This window comes from Piliocolobus tephrosceles, unplaced genomic scaffold (assembly GCF_002776525.5).
Source record: "Piliocolobus tephrosceles isolate RC106 unplaced genomic scaffold, ASM277652v3 unscaffolded_29972, whole genome shotgun sequence".
In the NCBI taxonomy this organism is placed as follows: domain Eukaryota; kingdom Metazoa; phylum Chordata; class Mammalia; order Primates; family Cercopithecidae; genus Piliocolobus; species Piliocolobus tephrosceles.
In genome coordinates this window covers 1-8,980 of record NW_022313167.1, presented here as the reverse complement: position 1 = coordinate 8,980, position 8,980 = coordinate 1, and the positions used below count along the sequence as shown (strand labels likewise).

General features: G+C 43.0%; 2 pseudogenes across 1 annotated transcript; one reads left to right on the top strand and one right to left on the bottom strand.

Annotated features, from left to right (window-relative positions):
• Window positions 1-4,760: 4,760 nt before the first annotated feature.
• On the bottom strand, window positions 4,761-8,973 carry LOC111534580 (annotated as a pseudogene).
• On the top strand, window positions 6,253-7,290 carry LOC111534579 (annotated as a pseudogene). The gene is made up of 2 exons (XR_003308295.1): window positions 6,253-6,268; window positions 6,372-7,290. The product of XR_003308295.1 is annotated as a dolichol phosphate-mannose biosynthesis regulatory protein pseudogene (transcript).
• Window positions 8,974-8,980: the final 7 nt, after the last annotated feature.

The following is an 8,980-nucleotide window of genomic DNA, read 5'->3' as shown; positions in this document are numbered from 1 at the left end:
TGCAGGACCAGTGTTATATTAACATTCCCTCTTAGGCTGAAACACCAGAAGTTAACACAGGATTCCCCAGGTGTGCACATGCCAACCTCCAGATTGTTTTTCTTCTCGTTCTAGATGTTCATCCTTGCTTTCTGGGACTTGAAATAACCCCACACCTCCAAATATTTATGCCTATTATCCACTTAGGGAAAACTTGTATGTCCCAAGTCCATAGGGTTAGTATTATTATCAGTATTATAACTGCTATTACTAGTATCATGATGATCATCATTCCTGTTAATATTCATCAATATATTTATTACTACCATTGTTAATATGGATTTTTCATTATTGTACAGCAAGGAATATAGTTTATCCATTCACAAATGGTGTTCAGTTACTAAAGATGACTACAAGGCATGCTCTGCAGACATATACACACACAGCTGTCCTGGAGACCCAGCTTTGCCACCAATTGCTCTTTCATAAGATGAGCTCCCCCAATATCCACCAGTTTTTCAGGACTCGACCTGAGCTGGTTGGGCTAGACCTGGAAGAGTTTCCTATTCTCAGCTGTACGCAGAAAAATGTTGAAGACTCTTCAGAGGCCCAATAATAGCTTTTGGCAGCTTCCAAGACCAGGGAGGGTTTCTTGGCCATTCAGAGCCATTCAAATATTCTAAGTAAACTCAAGGAACCAGAAACCCCACTTGCAGTCATGAAATACCAGTGAATGGCCTCTATGAGTCTCTTCAAGTTTTTCAAAGATAACTGCCTGGACAGGCTGGCCAGGAAGTCACCCAAGCCCATCCCTCTGTAGGATGTTCTATGTCAGCCAGGGACCCAGTGAACTGCCACTGAACAGAAGGGAGGAACAGAGACAGCATGCCTGAGCTTCTGGAAACATTCCAAGTGCCCTTGTTGGCCCAGAAAAGACTGGTGCTGCCATACGAGGCACAAATATGGCAACTTATCCACTCTAGGAACCACACAAGGTTTAAAGGCTCCCAGGAAGTCCAGGAAGGGCAAACATGGCCTTTTAGAGCCATCAGATTTTATTCTAAGTCTACGTGGGAGACAGTGTACTTGGCTTCATAAAAACACCAGTGGAGGTGCTATCACTTGCCCCAGTATCCGGTCTTTTCCACCCCATCTCAGAGCCAGGCAGCCAGCATTTCCCAAAGCTGCTGTGCAATGAAAGGGGAATATTCTAGGTGCTCTCCTGTGCCCACGAAATTCTGTGGCTGCACTGAAAGGCAGGAGTTGTCCTCCGGAATGCTCTTCAGGAATCTGACAACGCTAGTCAAGATTAAAGAAGTTCAATTCAACGTCACACAAAACCAATCACAAAAAAAAAAAAAAAAAAAAAAAAAAAATGCATAGTGAGACGAAATGATGAACACATCTGCTAATAATCATGAATGACAATAACAACAATGATGATCTTAGTGATAATGCCACCAACACTGTTAATGGCAATAACAATAAACCTGAGGTAATGGGTATTAGGGTCCCGATTCACTGATGTGAAGGATGGCGCCAATTTCTGGCCTTACAGAAATAAAAGAAAAAGGAGGGGGTATAGCTCAGGGTTAGAGCACTGGACTGCAGACCAAGAAATAAAGGAAAAGTAAACACCTGAAAGAGGAGGAGGTGAACCTGGAGCTCCCACCGGCCTCTCAGCGCTCCTTGTGGAAGGAGAGGGACTTGGTCCTGACCCTGCCCAGGATCCACCTGCACCAGCACCCGGGAGTCCCAGTCCCTGGATAGGCTCAGTCCCACCCAGGCCAGACGCCCCGGAGCCTTGGAGCCCGGGTCCTCCAGCCCTCGCTGCCGCGGCTCCTCGCGGAGCCCCCCACGCCACCTCAGCTTCAAGGCGGCTCTGCGAGGGCAGCGCCAAGGATGCTCCGGGCCCAGCGGGGGCATCCGGCCCCAACGGGATACTGAGGCCCCGACGGCACAGAATAGCGCGGCCTGCGCAGGGCCCGCCATCTTGGGCCTTGCAAAAAGAGCGGCCTCTTCAACGCCCCCACCCGGAACCTCCCCGGAGGCCCCAGCCCCAAAGCCAGGGCGGCCGCGCCTCCCTAACCCTGGGTAAAGAAAACTCAGGTCCTCTGAGGAGACCCGGGTGGCCGCGGGAAGCAAACCGGGCATGCGCCCTGCATGGCCGGAACGATGGGTTTCATTGCCCTCTGCCGGCCATGAGGTGGCAGCACAGGACGTTTGGCCTTTACTGCTTAGAGGTGGACCTGAGTCTGAATCACTGAAATTCAGGTGTGGATTATTCAGTACCTTTCTTTTAGAAGATCAAATGGAAATTGAGTACGATATCTTGTGCTTTAATTAAAGAAGATGGGAATAAAGAAACAAATTCGAAAGTTAGTATACAAAAGTCAATTGATTCCCTCTATGTGAAGGGAAGAAGAGCTTGAATAAGAGAAGCATTCTGTGTTATGCTTTAATGCTGGAGATCTGCCACCATGCATTTGTCAAATTCTGTAGAATTTCACAGCACAAATAGTATAACTTAATGTGGCTCAGGACTACATATAATGTCAGCCAGTTTGAGGATAAATTACATATTTAATTAAATAGAGTAAACAATAAATAATGTTATGAGCTCTGCCTGGACACAATCCTTGCCTCTCCAACCAGTTTGCCAAGGGCTCGAATTTCTTACTCGTTATCCTCACACTTGACATAAACCCTGGCTGCAGAGTAAAATCAATCACCTGTGGAGATTTTTTAATATAATGATGTGTCCATTTCAACCATGGATAAGGCCATTTAGCCTTAGTAAGGCCTATCGTATTAAGATTGTGCCTGTTTTGCAAAATTTCAAGTCATCATTCCACTTGTTATTCAGGAAACATGTTCTCTTGAGATTTAGGTTCAGTACTGAGGCTCCTTGATGGACAATACATTTTCCAATTCTGAGGACAAGTCAGAGGAGGCCCCCTCTGTGAGAACTTTCATTTTGCTTCTGGAAAAGTACATTGAATCAAATATAGGAAAGGCTTGCATGGTGTCTGACAGGTTCAGCTGTTTTCTCATGCTGGTTTTTTATCTTCTGGACAGAAGTAAAAGGAGCACAGCTGTGTCTGTCTCTGTGTAATAACTCAGGACTTACCTGAATATACTCTGGGGTGCCATGAGATAACCGCTACCTCCACTTAGAGAGGCTTCAGGGACAAAATTTCAAGAGATTTCTGAGGGATAGAAGAGCAGGGCTGCCTTATTCTCTGATCCCAGGTAACTACTCAGAGATACAGGCAAGGGCTGGGGGCACCCAAATGCATATACTAGGTGTCTTTGATACAGCCTCCATTTCCTTGCTAAATCTATGCAATGACACAATGAGAAATCTGGCAAGTGGGGCTGAAGATCCCTGATGTGTCAGTTCCAGGGTTGGATGGAAACAAGTGGTTTTAGTGGACATTGAAGTAAAGGGAGGTGAGCTGTGAGGAAAGAGCTGTTGAAGACTGGGGAGACTCAGAAGTTGGGGTGGAATCTCGACCCATAAGCCAAGGAGTGCAGATGCAAATCGATTTGTTAGGGCTGCATAAATGAAAGAAGGACTTTGCCAACACACTAAGTTTTTTCAACAACCGATTGTATTCTTTCAATATTTGTAAGTATTGATCTTTTGAAAATGTTTAATGAGATTTCTTATATAATTCTGCATTCAATTTATGCCCAGGTCACTTTGCTATTATACATTTATGTGCTGCATTTTTATGAATAGACATTTTCTCAAATTTCTGAATTATTTTGCTAAACTATGTGCTAAGAGTTTTTTCTAGAGGTTCACCTTCTTGACTCACTTTTTTGATGAGAAATCTATCAGGTTTCTCCACAGTGATTTTCAAGTTTGATAGCTCCTCAATGTGAGAAACTTAATGTCAACTAAGAAATGAATTACCACTAAAGAATCTTCTCCTTTCAAGATGCTAACCGTGTTTTGTCCAGTGTGAAATCTCACATGTGCCACAAGTGTTACTCTGTGAAGAAACGAATTCTCGTGATCTTTCAAGGCATAACTTCTCCAGTAAGAAGTGTTTGGTATTCCAAGAGGATTCATTGCCCTTGGAAAGACTTTCCCTTCATATTTAGCTTATAAAGGATTTCCTCTCTTATTTTCCGTTTTAGCAGCATTTTATCACTGTATTTTCTTGTGAACATCAAGCCTAGTGTTTGACCAAATGTTTACTCACAGAAAATACAACTAAAGCGTTCATCCAGGTAAAGTTTTCTGACGTTATTTGACAACGAATTGCACATAAAAACATTTTCATACTGAACGCAGAGCTAGAGATTCTCTACCTGAAAGTCCCACACGTTTTAAGTTGTTAAAACTGTTGCTGAAGACTTTTAGTTTATTATATTGACAGTTTCAGCTCTCTCGTGTCATTTATGATCAGATCACTAACAAGTCTTTGGTACACACATGTCGTACAATTTCCCTTCCATATGAATTTATTGATGTGGGCTGAAGAACAAAGGTAACTGAAGTAACGTCCATGTTGATTACAGTAATTCTTCAAAATGTGAATCCTTTGGCATGTTTAGATGTTACAACTACAGCTGAAGTCTCTTCCATATTCCTTACATTCGTCATTCCTAACACCATATCATCTAAAGTCAGAATATGTTGTGAAGACATTTATGAGTTTCTCTCCAGGGTGAATTTTCTGATGTTATTTCAGATTAGTACATTGACTGAAGGCTTTCCCACATAAATGGCATTCATATGGCTTTTCTCCAGTGCATGTTCTCTCATATCATCTAAGGTCAGAAGATAGACTGAAGCCTTTCCCACATAGAAGACAAGCACGTGGTTTCTCTTCAGTGTGAATTCTTGTGTGTCCTCTAAAGCCAGAGCTTTGACTAAAGACTTTCCCACTTTTATCACATTCATAACGCTTTTATCCAAGGTGAGTTCTTTCATGTCTTCGAAGGTTAAAGGATTGAATAAAACCTTTCCCACACTGATGACACTTATACGGTCTCTCTCCCATGTGAGTTTTCTCATGTCTTCTAAGGTGAGAACACTGAGTGAAGGATTTTCCACATAGATGACATGCATATGGCCTCTCTCCAGTGTGAGTCCTCTTGTGCCGTCTAAGGTGAAAGCAATTAGTATAGGCCTTTTCACATATATTACACTGATATGATCCACCTTTAGTATGAATTCGTTTATGTGGTTTAGGGGACAACTGATTACTAAGGGATTTTCCACACTGTTTGCTGACATAGGGTTTCTTTCCACTCTGAGTTAACAAACACTCAGTCATTGTGGAACTGTGAGTGCAATCTTCTCCCAAATCATTACATTCAAAGGGATCCTCCAGAATGAGAGAGTTCTCCTTTAGGGACAAAGATTAAAAGCTCTTAACGATTTACCAACATACATCTATACATTCATTTCACCACCTTTGAATCCTAGACCAACCATTCAGTGGTAGAGCGCAGTTGAAATCTTTCCAATGTTACTTGTGTGAAAGGAAATTTTGGCACCCCAGACTCATTTAACCAAAGGGGAAAATCAAGCTGGGAACAGGGTCACACAAACCTGCCTCCCCCTTCTGGTTCCTAAATAATATGGCTACAAGAGGAAAAGCTACATGCCTCCCCCATATTTTGCCCACAAGGAAATTCCTCATGAGCTGTTAAAATGACACCATGGCAATGCAAACTGATAGCTTCTCTTTCCAGGTGCAGTCATCCCCAGTTCACCAGACACAAATGCATATCCGCTTGTTTCCCTGCCCCATTTTGCCTATGTTGTCTTATATAAAATGCAGCTTTCCTGCATTATTCCTCTGCCTCATTTGTTTATGTCATCTCATGTAAAACAAAATCCAGATTCACTCAGCCAGAAAAATGCATGAATGACTATGTTTTTCTACCCACCTTTTACATGAAAATTGTGTACTTCTCAATATCCCACCCTTTCCCCCTTTAAGTTTAGAAAAAATCATCTTTGAAGAAAGGTATACACCTGTCCCCCAGGTGCATGTCCTTCACTCTGGCAAATAAATCTCCTAAAATGATTGAGACTTGTCTCGTCATTTTTCTCAATTGACACTTGCATTCACATTATCTCCTGCAGAAACAGATATTTTCTCTTTTGTAAGATCCCAACTGCAGTTATTCCATTAATTGTGATGATATCAATATCTTTCAAAGTCTGAGCATGAGCAATGTATATGCACTTGTTCTATTTTAAAGATCTCGGTGGCTTGCGGCTCCCGTGACTGAACGCGCGCGGAAATGAAACTGATCCCTAGTCAGCCCTCTAGCGTCTGTTGAATGGGAAGCTTAGACTGTGATCGGGCCGCGACGCCCCGCCTCCATCAGTGCGCCAAAATAGAGTCACTTGGTCAGCTGAGACCTCCCTTTTCTCCAGGCCACGGGGACAGACCAGGTGGTGGGACTCGGCCTCGTCGCCGTTAGCCTGATCATCTTCACCTACTACACCGCCTGGGTGATTCTCTTGCCATTCATCGACAGTCAGCATGTCATCCACAAGTATTTCCTGCCCCGAGCCTATGCTGTCGCCATCCCACTGGCTGCAGGCCTCCTGCTGCTCCTGTTTGTGGGACTGTTCATCACCTACGTGATGCTGAAGAGCGAGAGGGTGACCAAGAAGGCTCAGTGAAGGTCCTGCGGGGATGAGGCTGGCAGCCTCTTCTCTGCTTCCCCTCCAGCACAGGGACCAAGTAGGGGAGCCTGCAGAACCTGTCCAGGCACAGTGGCGCCTCAAGCCTGCCTGTCCTGCAGAGTCCCCATGACATGGAGCTTACCCCTGCCTGACCGGAGCCCCCTCCCTGACTCCCACTTCCAGAAGCTAGGAGGGAGGAATACCTGGAAGACTCTAGTCACCCTCTTCTTGCTCAGGGCCTAAAAGGTGCTGGTCTCCCAACCTCACTCTCAGACTCCCTGCCACCTTTTGCCCTGGGTTCTGCCATTTTGCCTCACTTCCCCTCCTGTCACATGCTGACATTGGACTTAGCAGGTTCTAAGTCCGCATGTGTGACCTCTCTGACCTCTCTCCACAAGTCCTGCTCCTCCAGCAAGGCAGCTTTCCTTTGCCTGACACAGCCCAAGACCCCACAAAGCCTTCTGGACCTGGAACGCCTGGGGAAGGACTGACAGACCCCAGCACCAGCCCTGGGGCTCAGGGCATATTAGCTGCTGACCGACCGCTCCCCATGGAGGCCCAGCCCCAAAGCCCCAGGGCTGGCCTGTTTGGGAGAGCTGACCAATAAACACTGATGATGTGTTAAAAAAAAAAAAAAAAAAAAAAAAGATCTCATGTTATGGTTTAGAACACAGGTCACTTTATTCACTGAACTGAAAGTATCAAAATTTTTTTTTGCTTAGAAAGCACTTAATGCCAGCCTAATTACACTCAGGTGACTGTGCGTCATTACTAACTTAACCCATTACCAGGTCTTTACCTTCGATGACTGGTGTACACAGCTATAAAACTCACCATTGTCATACCGGTGGATGCGTCTTTTCTGATAGGATGCATGGATATCGTGTGTTTTTTCTTAAGGGCACTTTCCTTGTCTGAAATAATTGAAAAATAAATGATTACCTTGGTATTATGGTGATAAAATTGTTTGAAAAACCCCAAGGCCCATTTACTTTTTTTCAAAAATTGACACTTAGATGTGGCAAATGTGTCAAATGAAGAAAATACTTCAATAGAAGAAACAGATTGTACAGCGTCAGCAATTAGAAAAGAGTTTTAAAATTAAAATGTGAAAAGAGTTAGAATGGAGATGAGATATCAGGCAGATAAATAGAGGGATAGTCTTCACAGGGGTATCAGGAAAAGAATCAGCATGTGACAGTTTAACCCTAACAAGTACATGAATTATCCTTTTCCCGAAAGTAAAAGAAAAGGCAAGAGGACACAAGAGTAGCATCTGACATATGAACAAAATGATAATAACATCTAAGGAATTCTGCTCCAGTAGCTTAACCTACATTTTAGAAATTACCACTCATTTAATAAATCTGCTAATTAATATTTGACTGATATTATTCATTGACAAAGCACCTCCTCCTATTAGAGCACAGGACCCTGTTGCTTACCCAGATTCTGGCCCAGAAATTCTCTTCCTTCCTGCCTAGAGCTCTTTTCCTTGCTCCAGCTGCAAAATTATATAGGATTTGCTTGTCTGGTACCCTGTTAGTGGAAACAGTACATGTGTTTTGAGTTCACTGTCAATAAATGTGCATTATCACCAACTGTAAAGCAGGCTATCAAGGAAGAATAAAAACAGTGAAGGTCAGCTCAGGCCACAAGACCTAGAACACAGAAAACTCCCCAGGATTTTTCTCACCCGACGTGAGACTGGAAAATAAATCCAAACGAAAGGTCCATCAGGAAAAGGAAATTCAAAACAGTCAGGACCTATGAATGCTGAGTCCATGCCTAAGTTCCAAGACACAATGCATAATACACAGTCTTTTCAGAAAGAGATTAATTAAATCTCTGCACAGTATGTTTATTATTATTCTCATGCAGAACAACAAAAAAAACATTTGATTTACAAAAATAATTGGTGTTCTATACAGAAAACATATTGCTATTGTTTTCACTAATTGGTCTCAGCCTAAGCATAGCGACTAAAGCAGAAGAGTCATTTAGAAAATATTTAATTTAATACATTGAAAATATTCATTAAGTTCCCAGGTCTGTTCTGAGTATTAGAGACTGAGTACCAAGGAAATCATGAAAACCTTGTCAAGATTACATTCTAATTGAGTGACAAACTAAATAAAACAAAATAAAGATATTTCTTTCAGACAGATTTAGAGATCTCAAACTTTTTTCAGATAAGATCTGTTAGAGAATCAGAGAAGAGATTAGAGTGAGATATGGGGAAGCTGTTCCAACACTTATTGAATGAATGAGTCAATGTGTGTCTACATATGTATGTGAATGTTGAGGGACTCACCGAGGGACACCAGGTGACTGACA